Raw genomic sequence first — 19,350 nt, 5'->3', positions numbered from 1 at the left:
TGTGATCTGGTATGACTCAGTTTTGTTTTTACAAAACTGGGAATGAAATCTTCAGGAATACTTCCACGTAGTGGAAACCATTTGGGCCATGCTCAACGCTTGGGCCTTTCCTCTACAATCAGTTCAAAGTAATGTCCTACTGCATTTTATACTACAGAGATATAATTCAGTAGGACATGTCCACCTGCAAATAGCAAGGATTTTGACAATAAAAAATTGATATGAACAGCAATGTCAGACCAGAAAGAATTGCTGGACATGCATCATATGCATCAGTGAGGCATTTTCAGCATTACACCTCCAGTATCTAAATTAGGCAAAGCCTTCCTATACGGATGTTGTGGAGTCCAGTATACCTGAAACATCAAATTCTGCTGAATCAATTTCAAGTTTAAATCCAACAAATTGTTATGTATAAATTCCAAAGCAAATTTCCATTGTTTAGGTAGTATAGTGCATTCTAATTCCCTATCCCATTGCTCTCTGACCTCCTGAACTTGTACTTTACAAGATTCCAATAAACATTTGTAAAAAATAATTATTTTCTGTGAAGCTTTCTGTGAAGATGCAAATTATTACTTCCAGAAATGTAAAAGATGCCAAATCACTCAAAATATGGACAGTCCTTTAACAGACATCATCAGATGCCGTAATTGAAGATATTGTCATTCAGCACTAATTGATAGATGATATCTAAACTGCAATTTAGGAAAAAGCAAAAATTTCCTATGATTATAATATTTTTAGAAATATAGGAAGCTATCCTATAATGAGTCAGTCTATTGGCCCATGTGTGGGTGGCACTGTGGTCTAAACCACTGAGCCTCTTGGGCTTGCCAATCAGAAGCTCAGCGGTTCAAATCCCCACGATGGGGGTGAGCTCCCTTTGCTCTATCCCAGCTCCTGCCAACCTAGCAGTTTAAAAGCAAGCCAGTGCAAGTAGATAAATAGGTAGATAAATTACCGGGAAGATAAACAGTGCTTCTGTGCACTCTGACACTCATCACAGTGTACCATGTGCCAGAAGTGGTTTAGTCATGCTTGCCACATGACCTGGAAACCTGTCTGCGGACAAACGCCAGCTCCCTTGGCCTGAAAGCAAGATGAGCGCTGCAACCTCAAAGTCGCCTTGACTGGACTTAACCGTCCAGGGGTCCTTTACCTTACTGATCCATGTAGTTCAGCCTTGTTTACATTGACTGACAGTGGTTCTCTAGGACTTTAAACAGACATGTCTTTCCGAGGCCTAACTAACCTGGTCTGTTAGCTGAAACAAGCCATAGGAACTCTAGAGCAACAGAGCCTCCCCCAAATCTACTCTGGAAGGTTGGAAGAAACCCCAGAACAGTGCACGGGAGGAGGAGGAGGAGGGGAGAGATTGTTCCATTAGTGCAAGCATTCATGCTTGCCCAACGGAACAATCTCCTTTGAGCAATGTTGAATTCCACAGCACGTAATTTTATGGACTGCAGCTATGTTTATAATGGATTTTGTGTTGCCTTGAGAGGATTAGCCCTGAAAGGCAGCGTATAAACTCTAAGGATAAATAAAGTAAAGGGCACTGAATCCATTCTGCCAGTTCTTCTTCTGAGCAGCAGATGGGTAGGATTTTAGCTTCCTTTGAAACACGCATAAGCACTGCTGCTGGAGGGACTCACATATGGACATAGCTGGGCTGGGGTGAATGCGTGCGGGGCAAAACCCCTGGAGGAGAGCCTTTTAATTCCCAACACCACCTCCAACCTGCTCCCTGAAATTTCATTGAGATCAGAGTCAGGGAGCAGATTGGATGAAAAATACATGAATTAAAAGGCTCTAGTTGCAGGCCAGTGTTACCCCCCCCCACCCCGTAGGACTATAGTTACTTAGTGTAGAGGGAGTGCTGGTTTGCGAGGTGAGCTTTTTGAAGACCCACCTGTTCTTCTCACAGCCTTCCACCGACTCTACTGGAGTGGGTGCATGTCTGATATGTGAGAGAGAATGGGTGTGGTGTGGCAATGCCAACTTTTGTTTGGGCCTTGCTCACCAGCGGAGTGGCCTTGGTCCAAGAAAGCTTAGCAACCCCTTTTTAGTGCATTAGACTCCTGTTTGCTACCTGTTTGATAAAACTGCCTTTCCAGACCAAATAGTGGTCTGTTTGATAAACCTGCCTTTCCAGACCAAATATTGCCTAAATTAGCATTTTGCTTTCAGTAGGCAGTGAGACGTGGACAGCCCTTTACCTCCACATTGATTATCAGCTATGGCTACCTTACTCTCCCAGCAACCAGGAGATGGTAACAAAGAAAGTTCAAAATGTTTTGTGATATTAAAGAAATTGAGATCTCAACAGGTGCTATATAAAGTTCTATTAAAACACACACATAGACCTAAGTAAATATTAAGTAGATGTCATCCATTTTGTACATCTGATAAAGCTGATTTGAAAAGATTAATCTGTATTTTGAAGGGACCGGAAATAATGTGTAAATGGATATTTCCATTCCAATTACTATGTTTTGGAACATTTTAATATTTATGAATAGCCACAGATAAGAGGACACATCACCAAAATAAATAAATCTATTAACATCATTTAAAACTCTTGCACTATAGTTCTTCTGGATAGCAATTAAGGTATAACCAACTGATCCAAATTTCTTGCATTACCTGTTTTATTGACATATTTTGATAAAGGACATAAAAAGGGAATAAGTATAAGTAGAATCACATTCCTAGTGAGCTGTGCTAACTAGTTGGTAGTGTTTTTTCTTTGTAACTCTTTGAAACCAGCAAAATTACCTTTGGTGCCGCTCTCTGGACATTTAGTCAGCATGCCTAACCAGGCTATCATTAATGAAGATTTCTCAAACAAAGAGGAAAAGGAAGGCAGCGGATTTAAATTGTGGAAGTTGCTTGATTCCCTGGTCCTAAACACATTAGTACACTGTATTTCCCTGCTTATACAGGCTTTTGTATAGTGAACATGTGACTGTTCAAATGCCCCAGCAGGGCATCCAGAGTTTGCAAGGAGGAGAAAAAGGGAAAAGGGGAAAAAATTGTTTGGAACAAATTTGCATTAGTTCAAGGGCAACGTTAAGCATTTTACAGATGGTTTATTGCTATTCTTGTGCTGTTTAAGCTGTCTTTCATGTCAAAAGTCCTTTCCTGCTTACAAATCATCAGGAAGAATTCCGGCCACCATGCTGTTTGCATAAGCTCCTTCAGGGGTTCTGGCCCTTTGATCACAGATATCGTTTGCAATCGAGTTAAAAATAGGAGGCTGCTGCGATAAGCCTCGGTTCTGACAGTAGACCAGCTTTCCTTTTTCTTCTCTAACTTTGTTCTCGTGTTTTGTAGTATGGGAACACATAATCTCAACACAGAAGGGGCAGTGTTGAGGGATAAGAGTGGAGTTTAAAGAAACTGGGGAGGTCACTGAATGAGAACCAGCTTCTTACAAAGTGTGGTCCACCTTTCGAAGAATGAAAAGGGGGGGGGGAGTTCAAAAGAACGCAGATGCTTATCTATATATCAGTCTTTAAAGCTGATTAGCAGATTACAGGCAGAGTACAATTTTAACATCCTCAATCCTGCTTAAAACACTCTCCCCCGCCCTTAAATTTTGTGTTTTGCTCTTAATCCACTGAGACTGTTTTAAGGGACAAAGCAAATACTTCTTGAACTCAATCGTGGGACCCCCATTGACTTCTATGGATGTGGTGTCAGTCTCGAAGCATATTGCTGTGTTCAGTGTCATCATAAAGGTTCTTAAAATAAACTGCAGCAGAGACAACTTTATTTCATAGTTGCATTGCAGTTTTTATATAGAGAGAGATTGTTTAAATCATAGATTGTTGGTTAGCCATTGCAACATAAAAACAAGGTAAAAGAAGCATTATGTGTGAAGTGATAAAAAAATTCAGTTTCTGGGGCCTGGTATCTGACAGCTCATTCACATATATGAAAGTTACCATTTGGTGCTGCAGTCAGTAAGCGATGAACACATATGTGTTCATCAGCCTAGAGCTGAATCCAGACCATTCCAAAAAAGCACATGGAATTCGGGATGGGGTGAAAACTCAGATTGGGGAAGGTAATCAATATGTGATGCACTGTTTAAAAATTAAAAATAATTATGCAGTCATTTTGGGACAACCTAGACCTCTGCTGGGTCAATTCTTTAAATGGGCTGCAAATGCTGTCATCTTACTTGCTAGCTTTCCCTTCTGCCTTCATATGCAGCACCTCAAAATACTTTTCAAAAGGCAGCTTCACACAGAGCATTCAGCTTGAACACTCGCAAAGTCTCAACTGCTTTTGCAGTGAGCAGTGCAATTCTAGAACATCCCTAGTTTGATGGCTTGAGGGTTCCAGGATTTGCTTTCACTCTACCCATATCCCAGGACAGGTCATTCATAAGGTTGCCCGAGACAGTTTTGGTCCCAACATTGGATCGTAAGCTAGACCAGACAATCAGTTTTTCTCCATGTGGATTATCAGACCAGATTCCTCCTTTATGTTATAGTAAAATAAACCTATCACATGAGAGGGGGGGGAAGGTGTATGACTGTTACAGTTAATATAAAGGATGAATTGTATTATAACACAATAAATTCTAATAAAGTGCAGTCATAAAATTTTATTGTACATGACATCAGATAGCTCATAAAATTTAAACCCATACATAGCAGATAATGGTTGCATTCCTTTTTGTTTAATTTGGCTTGAGTCAGTATGATAATACTTAATTGCTTGACTATTAAATTCTTTGTTAGGAAATGAGACAATTTCTGTCATGGGAATATAAGTGAAACACCTAGTTGTGAGTGGTGGATATTGCTGAAATCCATTTAGGGGTGCCAGCATTATGATGACACTTCGGTCTAATTTCAGCGTCCTTCATTCCTGTGCTGAACAATACAGAAACAAGGAGTGAGGGCCTCACTGGTTGCCCTACACCTGGCATTGCACACACTTCCCTTGACATTTGCAAGTACATCACATGGGAGCGTTCTGGCTGACCACACAGTGTTGAAGATTCTGGGGCAATCTTCACATACACAGGTGTGTGCCTTCATATGTGTGAAGGCACATACCCCCCGCTCCCCATTACAGACATTAGCAAGTGCGCAACATAAGGGGTTGGGCTGCTTGGTACAGCCCTGCTCCTTGCTTAGGTGTTACTCAACACAGGAACAAAGAACACCCAGATAGGGTTCCTTTGGTTTGGACCCTCAAGGCCAGACTACTGTAAAGGTCTGCCGTGGAATGCAGTTGCATTGAGGTTTTTAGGGAGGTTCGATGGAGCAGTACTGCCAGTTGCTTTGCTGTGACAGCAAGTAATGTTTGGACAATTTCTTATTATATTCCCTATCAGGCGTTCAGCAATATCTATGGCAATAATGTTTTCTCACATTTCTTTTCATTAAAGGAGCAACTGAGAGAATACTAAGAACTACTCAAGCAGAGGGAAAAAATAGAGGAGATGGAAGAGCAGAGAAATGATGAAGAAAACAGAATTCATAACGGTAAATAAATTTATATTATATTGCCCTTTGAAACTCTCATACCCACTACAGCCAGTGTAATCCACCATTGCCAGCCAGAGGGTTTAAGCATTCTCAGTGTCCATGTGAAGAAACACATATATAGTGAATTGCAAGCATACATTAATGTACAGAACAATTTTTTATTCCTTCCAAATGCTGATATGTGATTCTATGTGAGATTAGAATCTGTACCAGGACACATTCCTGGCCTACCTGCTCCTGGGATTAAATACATCCTGTTTCTACAGTTAGAAAGCAGCTCTGGAAAAAAACACACGATACTGGCATTCATGACTTCTGAAACACAAAACAGCTCAGACACAGAGGAAATGGGATACTCAGTCTTCCGCTCTTTCAGTGTCAGGGAAAATGTAAGTTAAATATTACAAATCTTTTTTGACAGAATAATCCTTTTAAAAGAACTTTTTTTCTTTCTTTTTTGGGTGAAGATGTCCGAGTTGCATTATTTTTTAGCAGGAGATACTAGTTTTTGGAACATTTCAGATAAACATATGGATGGAAAACAGTTATTCGTTGTTCTTCACTTGGTAGTCAGCTGTGCTTACCTCTAATAGTTTAATGTAGGATCATTTTCATGCTGTGCAGAGTGCTCTAGAGGATTCCAAAGGAAAGGAAATTCAGCCAGTAAGTTAATAAGGCAACCTGTATTTTAGATCTTTAATGGAGCACACTAGCAGCAGTGAGAGAAGATATGATAGTCATCTTCAAATATTGAAAGGGCTGTCACATGGAAGATGGCGCAAGCATGTTTTCTCCTGCTTCAGAGGGTAGGACCTGAACCAGTGGATTCAAGTTACAAGAAAGGAGATTCCAACTCAACATCAGAAAGAACTTCCTGACAGCAAGAGCTGTTTGACAGTGGAATGGAGTCCCTCGGAAGGTGGTGGACTCTCCTTCACTGGAGATTTTTAAGCAGAGGTTGGATGGCCATCTGTCATGGATGCTTCAGTTGAGATTCCTGCATTGCAGGGGGTTGGACTAAATGATCCTCAGGGTCCCTTCCACCTCTACGATTCTATGATTCTAAAAGAGCAGGAGACCTTAGTGTATGTGAAATAATCTGCTCTGTTGTTTCTAAAAGACAGTTTCCTTCCCAGACTCTTTGTGTGGCTGTTCCATAGGGCTTCTTGCCTTTTCCAAAGAACACCAACGCTTTGGCTGTGTACGCATTACCATATACCGTACTTTTGCTCCAGCGTGTTTCCGTTACTGCTGTCTGAAGCCGTGTACACGTGACATCAGCTACAATCCATATCCACCCTGTAGTTTCTTGAGAAGTACTGGACTGAGAGACGTGAAAGTAAGGTTGGCAAGTTTGTGGTTAGAAATACTCCTGTTTGATGCATTTCCCCTCAAACCAATTTCCATCTGATTTGAAAACATAAGTTCAATTTGCAGTTGAGGTGAGGTGTGTACATTTGAGACAGCTGTTGCACACATCCAGATGGCAGCATGTGCACAGATGGCAGCTTCATGTATAGGAGCAGGGTATGCAGCCATGAGGAAACCAAACATATAATACACATCAGGTGATGACATCCACACTCTGTCTCCTGTATGCACCTCAACATGCAAATGCAACTTGAAATTTATTGAGGGGAAGCAACCTCACTGTGTTTTGAAGTTGCTAATGTGTACATAGCTTTAGAAGCTTAATCTTGTATTTTCCTCCTCCTCAGGTTCTTGTACGCTTCCTTCCAAAACAAGATTTCACTCCAGAGCATCCAAAAAGCTCACCTTATTCTTTGTCCTACAATATCTTGGGTTCCTCTTCATACAAGCTAATGTACCAATACCTTGATTTTTAAAGTACACAGCTTCCAAGTATGTAGAAATGTTGTTGCAGCCAAACCTTCTATATTCTTTAACTTTTTTTAAAAGCCACATTATGCTTTTCAGGCCCATTTCCCCCACCTCTAGAAGTCCATGCAAGCTTCTTTGAATAAATCAAGTTGATGTCTCTTGAACGTAAGGTAGTGCAGCACAGGGCAAAGCAGAGGGTGGGACTGTTGGCTTATGTTTAAGGACATGATTAATTTACTCAACTTTTGCATGCTTGTTAATGCAGAAATTAGTATTTTATGAGGAAAGAGATCTCCCCTTTAAATAATGCAACCTTTATTAACTTCATATTTTATACACACACATCTTTCATTGCTGACAGAATCTGGAAAAGTTCTTGCGGAGAATAAATTCTCCTATAAAATCTTTTAGTGGGCCCCTTCGGGTAGGATGTTGTGAGGCAGACTGATTGCTTAAGCCCCAGAAACAGTAGTCATCGTTGTGTAAGTTGGTGACCCTGGGAAAAAGAATAAGGGAGCAGAGGCCATTGGTGTGTTTTTTTTACGTTGGTGTGGCTGCTCGTAGGCCGTTTGATCTGTGCTTAGACGAGACAGTCCTCCAATTTAGGTTCTGTCCTGCAGGGATGACAAAGATATTTTTGGAACACTAGGTCATTATATAACTGACCCAGACATTATCTGAACCTAGCTTGTCCAAAGGTAGACAAAGGCGAGGTGCCCAAAGCCAACTAAATGGCCCCGGAAAGCTGCTTAAATGTGCCTTATCTCAGACATGGTAATTGGCTTTCTACTGGTGGCGAGTACAGTTCTGTTAAAGGCGGGCCTGAGGGAACCACTCTTTTTTGGACTGTAGTTTATTATTAGGTGAGGAAATTACTGGACACCTCCAGCTGTCATTAATCAGCCACGGAGCCTGACTGGAGCCAAGCAAGAGGCCTGTGGGTGTATTCCACTGCATGGTAGGGAAATACAACGAGACAGAGACAAATGCTTTTCAGCCTAGCAGCACTAAACTCTGCCCTTTCACAGACCTTAACATGCATGTTCAAATTGATTTAGTCTGTTTACCCCCTCAGCTTTGGCATCCATTTCCCTTTAAGACTGACAGCTTTATGTGTCGCTACCATGTTATTATGTGTTACCGTTCTACCAGTAGCTATAGAGTTTCGGACAAGTGTAGGGAAAATATATTTACTTCCAGACACAGAGGAGGACTTGGTAGTTCTGACAGTGCAGCTAGGAAAGCAGAGTCAATTAATTACTTTTTTTAAAAAAAATGCAGCATGTGTTTCCTCCTTTTATTTTCCACTTTCTCCCCACTTTTCTAGCCCATTCCAATTCATGTTAAAGAAAAAAAGAGAGAGAGAGAAAGGTCGGGGGAAGCCTTAAATAAACTTACGTGATTGAGAAACACATCTGTCAGGTGATGTAAGTGTCTGGCTTATAATTCTTCCTCTTTGGTTTACAAACAAGAAATTTCTTCATGGCTGTGGAATGTCGACTTAAAGTCTGCTATAGGTGTGTGCCTCTCAAGCAAAAAATGAACACAAGTAGCAAATCACAGGGTTGACTTGGCTTGTAAACACCTTTTAACTGTATTTTCTCTTCTCTGCTGTAGGGACAAAATATACATGGAATGTGAATGGAAACTGAATGTGGCTATTTAAACACGATCTACCTAACGAAACAAGAGCCAAACAGCCCTCTCTGTTTCCCCACTGCCAGTTAGGTGAGTCCTGTTATCCTTTGCAGGTGTTCTCTTTGCCTTTGGGTAGCAGCCCTTCAAAAGTGGCAGGTTCTGTGAAATTACTACAGTTACAAACCCCTCCAACCACTGATTTGATCTGTGGTTGGGTCGTCAGCAGGATGAGAAACTGAGGAAACCGTGAGTAGTTTCACATGAAGAGCTACAATATCTAAAGTCACAGAAGGGCAACTATGAGAGTGTGTTGACATACCATACAGTGAGATTGTGGCTCACCTCACAGGAGCACATAGTTAACAACTTGACAACAACTGCACACTGAAATACCATTGCCCCTGAAACCCTCACTGTCAGGATTCTTCGTTCCTGACCTGCGCCGCCTTATACCACTTGGTAGTGCCAAACTGCATACAACTAAAAAGTCACAACTTGGAGACTTCATTGCCACAGTTGCTCAACTGAAATCAAGTCAGGTGTTCTGAAGGAGTAAAATGAAGATGCCTGGTAGCTGATAGTAGCATTTCAAAGTTTTTTTTTTTTTTTAACAACGACCATTTATGTCTAGTGTGAAATTTCTCTAGGCTGTGGAGGTGCCTTGGAATGAAAGGTATACATTAAATGTACCACTACAATTTTTATTTATTCAGCTCTTCTGGGTGTATTGACTTCTCCATGTTTTTATGAGTTGCCTGAGGCAGCTTTTGCTAAAGGTGTTGATAAAACCTTTTCAGGTGAAATCGTGGACAGCTGGACCATATGTTACTCCCCCCCCCCCCAATTTTTCCCCTGCTAAAGATTGTTAAATAATAACTTGAGGTTATTTTCTCCTAATGAGCAGTAACCATATCCTAGGCTAAATAAACTACAGGCCACAGGCCTAGGTGTTTATTAGCCAAGGATATGGTCAGTAACTTATTTTGCTAGAAGCATCCTCTAGCTCTTATTAAGGCTGATGCAAAGGTTACTTGGGCTGAAATGAAGTGAGTAGGATGAGGAAACTGTGTTTGTGTTTATTTTACTGAATGTACCTGCATGGCAGGCAAAGCCTGAGGCGCTGAATATAACAAGGATCAGAATCTTGAAATTAACAGCCTGCTTTTACTCAAGTTATAAAAAGCAAATTAATTAAACATTTTCATGGCTGCTAAGAAAGCACTCAATGGTTTAGTCCCATAGAGAGAAATGAGATTGTGTAGAAATAGTCACAATGGGGCAACAGTATCAATTCAGGGTTGTTATGGATTATAGCAGCAGCCTTATACGGAGTCTAATCATTGGTTCATCAGCCTTATTTTAACTGATAAAAATACGCTCTTCAAGGTTTTAGACAGGGGTGCTAGGCAGTGAACACACCGCTACAACCCTTCTCTTGTGTTTCTTGTTATGGAATGATTCCCAGAGTCATTATAAGTGTTTTATTTTCAAAAAGAGAGGTGCTGGGGCTCTAAGGCAGGAGCTGCCAATGTTTCTGGACCACTAGGTACATTTGTAATCCTCAGAAAGTGTTGCGGGTGCCAGTCACAAAATGAGTGCTCTCTGTGTGTGAGTGGGAGATTGATATTACACAAAATGACTGTTGTGGGGGCATAACACAAAAAAAGGCTGTCACATCTAGAAGAGCAGAAAAAGAGGCAGGACCACAAAAATGTGTAGGCAAATCTCACATCAGCCCCCAAACATCTATGGGAATAAAAAGGCACCTTTTTTCATTTACAATGAGAAGCAGTTTGCACATCCCCTTTGTGCAGAATGGGTCAGTGTCCAATTGTAGTATCCAATGAAATGTGGCCCTGGCTTATGGGGCATGTTCAGTGTACAAGCTGAGCTCAGTGCAAACCAGAACTGAGCAGGTAGATCAAACTTAGTGGGCAAGGCCACAAATAGATATAATGAAGATAGGAGTTAATGTATAGGCTGAATGAGAGTCTGCATTATCATTTGCAGTTCTTGGTGTCAGTAATAAGGGACTGGAAAAGGGTTGTCAGTTGTCTTGGTAACAAAATTAAAAAGATGCAATATTATTTTGTTTTACAACTGTTTATAGTTTAGTTTAGTTTTGCATTGTAATTCTAATTGGCTATCATTTTTGAAACAATTTACACTGATATAGACACAAGCTGAATGAGCCAAAAAGATATAGGCAAATTGAGTTCTTATAGAATCTTGATGTTTAGCAGGAATAGCCTTATTTGAAAATCTAGTAAATAATGAGGTCCAAACTACAGCACACCGTTGTTACTAAAGCATAATAAGACTAGTGTAAAATCTCCCAACATGTGTGTCTGTGTTGCACATAAAATTCCTGGACATGGAAATGTCAAGAAATCAGTTTCTTAAACTAAGACATTGCCGTTGAAAATTGATATGGGCATAGTCTTAGCAAAGCATTTTCATAGGTTATTAGTTCCAGTGAGTTTGACCATCTATCAAATGAATGTACCTGATACAAATATATATGGCATTGACTAATTGGCATGCTGACAGTTGGCCTAAGTTAGATATATGATGTTGTGCCGCTGAGGTTGGTAGAAAAACAAAAATACAAAAAGGTAGCTATGCTATACCTACAATTAGCAGTGTAAACATCTTAATAGGCATCGTGGACACAAACAGATGTTCTAATAGCGTGTCTGTGAGAAACTGATCTGTACTACTTCCACTCTAGCTTGACCTCTCAAAGTTTGAGTCCCACTGGGAATTTCAGTGATTTATTAATTTGGGCACAATGGATACCATAGAGACAAGCAGTCGTTTTTAAGGAGTGCGGAAACAGTGTGTGTTTGTGTGTCATTTCATAGGCATTTTTCTCCCTGAGAAGCACCCTTTTGTATTTTTTGCACCCTTTTGTATGGGTGCAAAGGCAGAACAATATTCACAAGGGTTTAGGTGTTCAGAGAAGAGCAAAAGTTTCCCCATTGCTAAGGTGACAAACAGGTCAATGGTTCCAATTTGAAGTTGACGATCTGGTTTAGAATGTGGATGGAGATATGCCATGTACAGCTGAATACATACCCTACTTTGCCCCAACTGCTCATGTGTAACTATATACAACCATAACTGGATCAGGGGTGAAAATATCATTGTAGAGTGGTGGCAGGAAATTAAGTCGGTAGTGCAGTATTGTAAGTCATTGCTTGGGCAATGACAATTAATTCTTTTTTCCCTATTCAGAATGAAGGCAGTGGTAATCCCTTATTCGCCCTCAGATGCATTGTAACAAAATTGATGAAAACCCTCAAAAACAGAGGGATTTTGCAGAAGATTTTTTGTGCCTCTCAACTGCATACTTTTTGCATAAAATCTCAAATATCTTTATAATTCTGCACAACTCTGGTTGCAATAGGGGAAGTGCAACCCAGACCAGTATGCAATTAATCTGTGATAAAACAGAATCTAATCTCAAAATTAATCAAAATGGATTGCTGCAGCATCATTCTACTACATTCCTAGAGCAAGGGGAGGAAAGATTGATTATTCAGAGGATGTGGGAATACTGGGAAACAGAGACAAAGAGTGAGAGAGCGAGAAAGAGCCATAGTTTGTGGAAAGCAAGCCTGTATTTGAGATTAAGAAAAGTTTATTTTGGGCCAAAGAATCCCCTGTAAATAATTTTCTTTGTATTGTTAATTGGGGGGCAGGGTGGAAATGCTTTCTGGAAATTCATTATAATTGCATATTTATTCAAAAGCACTTTTGTAATGCTAGTCCATCAAGAAAGTGTTTCAAAACCAAAACCCGATTTCCAAAGCTAATGCATACTTAATATTTTCTGAAAGATGGACCAACATTTCAGTTAGAAGGGGTTGTTTTGCTGTATCTTGAATCCTAATGAGAAGTAAATGTTAAACTTAATTGTTTTTCCAAAGCCGCTTAATAAAATGATCCTGATATGTGCTCTTGTTTTCTTCAACATGAGAAAGCTGAGTGGTACAAGATCTTGATCAGTTATATGTCCTTTCTCTTTTATAAGAACTTTTTAATATTATTTGCCTAGAATAAATGCAGCCTTGACTTCGCAACCAGCGCTGCATGTAATCAGTATGACTCACAACAGCAATACTGACATACTCTAAAATGAGCAAGTACATAAATCAGAATTGCTATCTCTGCCCCACTCCACTCCCTCGCTGACAGGATTTGTGTACATCTACTAGCTTCTTGGAAGGCAGGAAGTCAATGGATAGACCCATCTCCATTGTTCACTATGCTGTGAAAGCAGTACTTGTTGATTTCTTGCCAGATATGTAGCTGTCAGGAACCCTAGCAAGAGGAAAAGGTGGATGGACACAGTGGTAGCAGGAGAACACTTTCCATATCTTTTCCTGGTAAGCTGATCATAATTCACCTAAAATTTTTATAGTCCTCATTTTGAGAATGGAAAACTGCAAAGGAGAGGAGGGAAGTGAAAGATGAAAGAGATAATAATAATAACAATAATTTATTATTTATACCCCATCCATCTGGCTGAGTTTCCCCAGCCACTCTGGGCGGCTCCCAATCGAGTGTTAAAAGCAATACAGATAAGAGTAGTTAACAAGAGGTTAACTGTCTACAGTAGCTATTCAGTTCTCACCATGCTTCTAATGCCACAGATCAATATGTTAGAGGAAACAAGTTTGTAAATATCTGTGAGAAAAACTGTAGTACTGTAGGTCCACTAGCAACTGGGCACTTGTGGCCCAAAGGTTTCATTTGTTGTTTCAAATAGCACATCTGGATGGCATCAAGGATCATTTCCACATGCAGCCAGATGTTATTATCACTTGCCAAAAAAAAAAAATTCCATTGGGGTCAATGGAGGTAATAGCTTGCAAACGGACCATATCTAGGCTAGGAGCCAAGCTGGCATTCATTTCATGAATGTTTTTGCAAACTTTTTTGTCCTCCAGAAGAGGATGTGGAATCAACAACAATGTGTCAATCATTCTAGTTGCTTGCACATGGAATAACAGGTTGTAGGACATACCTGAAATAGGTAAACCTGGTCGGACTGGGAAGATTCTTGCTCACCTCTCCTCTAAACAACGCTTGCCAGTTCCATTTATTTCCATTGCTGACTTAAGCAAATGGTCACCACTCTTCCATTAGTAGGAATAGGACTTGATTTTGATTGGATTATGCTCACAATATTAGTCGGTGAAACCACAATCATTGCGTATCTGAAACATAGTGATGTATTACAGACTTTAAAACAGGGCTGAGACACCTGAAGAAGGCAGCATTCCCTTCTCCTGGGTAGGACAGAGGTAAAATAGATGGAGCAATAAGTGTAGCTCAAGTTATACAGACACCCCTTTCTAGTTCCTATGAGTCATTATCAGGGGTCAATGACACATTCCAGGCAGGCAAAACACTCAAAAGAGGGTGTGAAGCAAGGCTAGTCAGGGGTCTCCCAAGGAGCCCTACGGGCCTCAGATTCCCCACTCCTGCCTTAAAACATGTATGGTGGGTTAACATGTGACAAGTGTGATAGGCTTATATGGTGGCACTTAGGGTCACCTCTGGAATGATGCTTCCTTTCTGTTCATCTGATAAATTGGCAAGAATCTATGTTGTGCCTTCACAGAGCTGTTATGAAGGACATTCTTTTCCATGGCCGGCTGGACTGCAGCAGGCTTTAGGCTAGAATTGGAATGAATATTCCAGTATTTTCACATACCAGCACTAGTATGAAAGTAGTGGGGGCATAACATGCCTCTACTCATGTGTTTGCAAAGCAAAATAATAGAAAACAACACTGGTCTGCTGGTAAAAGATTGATACGGAATATTTGCTTATGCCAACAATTTTAAGTTTATAGCCTGGAAGAGGCACCCAGATAATGTTAGCCTTAATTGCTGTTTTCTTCTGAACATGGGAGTAGTCCAAAGGCCGTGAATGGAAATTAAAGAAAAATTAAAAACAGATGGCAGAAAGCACTCTGAGAAACTGAAACACAGGCAGTACTATGCTCAATTTAGCAGAAAGGGAGAGGGGTGTCTCTGGAGTTACTATGTCCCCTTCTCCTTGCATAATATATCTTCTCAGGCTGAAGTGCACAATAGAGTGTTTCTCTGAAATGTCCCACACAATTCAGATAGCAGCTATTGGGTCAGATTGCTTTTATTTTCAGTCTTGGTTTTGGGAGCCAGAGTGAGCAAAATCTTGGCTTTAAATTACTTGATTTTCCCAAGAAGAAACCCTATGTGTTTGGCAAAGCTGAGTGGGACAGAGGAGTGGGTCATACATATCGCTTTCAGGGGAATCTTACAGAGAGAGAATTTCTGGAGTTGCCTCACCTGCTATAGCTCACAATCCTCTGTGACACTTGCAGAATAACGGGGGCTGGCCCAGTAGGGCGAATGGAGCACTGGCCCATGGCCTTAGTCTGCCCTCAACCAGCTCCCCATCTGCTGACAGCCAATAAGGAGCTGGTTCTGCCTGTCAATGGCTCTGGGCAGGGAAGTGGAATAATTGGATTCAGTTCGTATTTAAAGGGGAACCTACCGCTTTGCACTTTGTGAAACATAACACGAACTGAAACACAGTTCTCCTGCCAAGAAGCGGGTGAAAAAGAGCATATGCTAGGGGAAAGTGTGCATAAAATGCACATGCTAGTGAAAATAACACTGTGGTTTAAGATCGGGGGGGGGGGGGAGGAGGTTCCTATAAGCTGTTGTGTTAGGGGGGGAGAATGTTGTCTGGATGAGGAAGAGCAGCAGCCTGAGAACCACTGTGCCTTCGCCATGCATAACTGCATCTAGAAAAGCCTTTGATGTGGCTCTGTGGGATAGTGTGATACTGCTTGAGCTGTTGGTGGTCAGGTGTAGGGAGTGAGGGGTTCAGACTATGATCCTAAACACCCAGGTTTTTTCCTTCCAAATAAATACGTTTAGTGCTGAGTTAACAATGCCATTCTTGAAATACAAACTCTCTCCCACCCCCATACCTTCTGTCAAGAAGAGCAGTCATTAGAAAAAAGTCACAATTCAGAGAGCAGCCTCAAAGTCATTATATTGTTAGTAAAATCTGTTGAGTAGGTGGCAAATCATGTTCTGTTCAAAATTTATGGCTTTCCGTGAGAATTAGGAACCTGGAGATGGTGAGAAAGGGGAAATAAAGGCTGGAATAAAACTTCAATTCTTGGAGATGTTTCAACAAAGAAATATTTCTGCTTCTCCCTCACACTCCTCAAAATCTTAAAAGAAGGGCTAGCCCTGGAATGTTCTAGTCTAGATAACAGTAACCTCTGCATCTACATTTCATAATCTTTTTCTTCCGGTCAACCAGCTGTGATTCCTCAAACCAGATAAAACAGAATCTGGTGAACTTCAGTTTATGTTCACTCACACCAAAGAAGGCCTTACTTACTTGGAATTTGACAGAGAGCATTAATTATATGATTAGAGTTCAAATAACATGTTGTATTTATGAACAGGATTACTTCCATGGGAGGATTCCATGAACAGGATTACTTCCATGGGAGGAAGTAATCTCACCTAAAAGCTGAATTTTGCCAGAAAAATAGATGTATGAAGACTTCAGCTCTGCAAAAATAATTCTGCTGTACATCATCACTCACAGTTCCCAGAACAAATTGCTCCAATGTATCATCACTGAAATATAGCCCATTGTGGATAGCGCTACTTCTCATTAAAAGTCTTAGTTATATACAGCCCTGTAATCTAAGACCTGGTACTAACAGGTAATAACAGACTAGCAGATACATAAAGCCAGGAATTAGGCCTTGCAGTAAGCCCAGATCCAATTTCTTTCCCCAGATCAACTTCTGGTAGCCTAGGGTGCTTTCTGCTTGTTGGGGTGTTGCTCCTCATGTGTGCATTTCCGCCAGCATCCACACGGCATGATCATTAACAAGCTAGCCTATATTCTCCCCTCTTTAATTTGGATTAATTGCCCCTGGGGAATGTCTCATAAATTAAGAGAGAGAAAAACAACAACCACTCACTATTGCCAATGACCCCTATGCCAAATCTCAGCAACCCATTTGCAATATTAAGCTCAAAACTGGAAGCACCCACTATTATAGCACAGCACAAATTGGTACTGCTCTCAGAGATCACTGTTCCTAACCATGTAAGATCCATCAAGAAAGTAAATAACTGGAGGGAGTAGGACTGCACACCACTAGCCCCACCATAACATTGCCCTGCTGGCCCTCCCACCTGATGTCTTTACGTTGAGTTGAGTATGTGAAAAGGGGTGCCTCCATGTACATAATAAGATGCCTCATGCCTATTCCTATCATCCTTAAAGGTAGGTGACTAAATTCTGAGGAGCACTTTCACAAAGCTGACCACCCCACATTTTGGTTAACAGTTATAGTAGTAGTAGTAGTAGTAGTAGTAGTAGTAGTAGTAGCAGTAATAGTTTGTCAATGACATAAACAATAGCCCTCTTAAGCTATCAATTAATGGTTGCCCTTTCTCTTACATATCTACTTTTTAGCAATCCAAATGAAAGATCAGGCTAAATGATAGTGCTATTTTCCAGTGAATTGCCTTTGGTTAAAAGTACAGTAAAGTCAATTACCCATTTCCATGAAAGCTTATTTTAAAGGAACGGATATATCATAATAATAAATGACTGCTGGAGAGCTCACAGTTCAATTAGATTCATACTTAAGAATGCTGTTCGAGATGAAATTGTATTTGCATTGGATTTCATGTAACCTTTTTACTTGCATTACATTTATAGTCTAACATGAACCGGACAGTGTCTGTAGAAGGCAATGATTTTGTACTCAACAAACCACTTACAAGATATATATGGCCAAGGTGGACAATATCTCATGTCCAAATCCTTTTTGTGTGTGTGGCAGGTGTGTGTGAGAGTGGAAATATGAACTTATTCATTTGCCTATTGAAATTATCCTTCCACAATCCAATATATCATGCCCATATTATATCCAACAGAGAAACCCAATGTGTTCCCTACAGCTAACAATAATGTGGTTATTGCTATGTTATACAACCTTACTAGTTGTATTACCTAGTAATAGGCAGCAAAAAACCAGCGTTGTTCCTGGATGCCCAGCTTGCATTTTTAGCCCAAAATGGATTTGCCCACCTCTAACTGGTGTGCCAATCCCTATATGGCTTATGACCACACATGCCTATTTATGTCCAAATTGAAAGGCATTCTCTGTCTGCAAATGGTGGAAGCAGTGTTGGTCAGGGCAGGGTTTAGTCAGACTAGTTTAAAGGAGACTGTACCCTCTTTGCATGGTGGGGCAGCTGAATCACTGCAGCTTACTGGGCGCCATTGCCATTCTAAGAGAATGAGGGAAGTGTTCATGGTTGGTTCTGGCACCTCTTTTTCTAGAAAAATAGCACTGGACAGGTACATGTTTTATCTGTTAAAGTCCTAAATGGAAACTAGAGTACACAAAGGACCACTTTATCCCACAAAAGCCTACTTGGTAAGATCTCCATCAATAGTCTTCCCAGAGCGCTTCTACTGACTGAAGTGAGATTGCAGGAGACAGGAAAAGGGGCCTTTTTATTGACTGTCCTTTCCCATCCTTCCACTAGACTGCCTCTCTTTTCTTATCACTTTTAGAAAGGACCTGGAAATGTTGCTTTTTCCCTTCTAGTTTTAATATGTCTTGATGCCTTTGCAATCATGTAGAACTATTGCTTTAAACAATGGATTGCCCAACCAGTGTCTGCCGTTGCCTCCTATGGTTGCCTGCAAAGGGTCTCAGTAAACAGCCCCTCATAAATCCACAAGATGGCATGCCTACACTGTTCTGTCTCTTTTTTCTGCTCTTCTAGATATGACAGCCATGTTTTGTTATGCCACACCCTAAGGCTGCCATTTTGTATTTCACCACATTCCTATGGCAGACATCACACATACCCTGGCTACCATTTTGTGACTGGCACACATTGCACATTCCCAAAATTCAAAATGTGCTCGCAGGCTTAAAAAGATTGATGAAGAAACAAGACCTACCAACAGAAACTGTCCTCAGTAAATTACAATTTATCCAGGACTCAGAAGTTATCTTGGTAGAACCTGACCTCATCTGTTCAACACAGAATTTTAAATAGTATAGATATATCTAAACATACTTAGAAAAATGAATGTCACAGATCTGAAGAAACAGTTTTCAAGCCTGAGAAGGTTTCTGCTTACTCTAGCTTGAAATAAATCACTCACATTTTAGTGTTCTTTTCTTGGGTCTGCCCAAGTCCACACTCTCAGCAATTCACTACTTCCTGCAACAATCTTACACCATCCCACTATGAAACAAAAGCAAAACAAGACTGAACAGCTATCTTTCCTG

General features: G+C 40.6%; 2 long non-coding RNA genes across 2 annotated transcripts in view; one reads left to right on the top strand and one right to left on the bottom strand.

The window, feature by feature from the left end:
* The window catches only part of LOC310742542, a 140,820-nt gene that overhangs the window by 118,251 nt on the left and 3,219 nt on the right, over nucleotides 1-19,350 (top strand). Inside the window, exons 3-4 of the long non-coding RNA XR_014538533.1 lie at nucleotides 5,414-5,510; nucleotides 8,683-9,083. This is a non-coding gene — a long non-coding RNA (uncharacterized lncRNA). The remainder of the gene's footprint in view (nucleotides 1-5,413; nucleotides 5,511-8,682; nucleotides 9,084-19,350) is intronic.
* LOC310742550 lies at nucleotides 4,607-19,347 on the bottom strand. The gene is made up of 4 exons (XR_014538541.1): nucleotides 19,224-19,347; nucleotides 14,026-14,218; nucleotides 8,754-8,966; nucleotides 4,607-7,969 (listed from the first exon to the last, which is right to left on the bottom strand). It is a non-coding gene; the product is annotated as an uncharacterized lncRNA (long non-coding RNA).

Source organism: Podarcis filfolensis (genome assembly GCF_964270895.1).
Source record: "Podarcis filfolensis genome assembly, chromosome: 9".
NCBI classification, from domain to species: domain Eukaryota; kingdom Metazoa; phylum Chordata; class Lepidosauria; order Squamata; family Lacertidae; genus Podarcis; species Podarcis filfolensis.
This window is presented reverse-complemented; position numbering and strand designations above follow the sequence as displayed.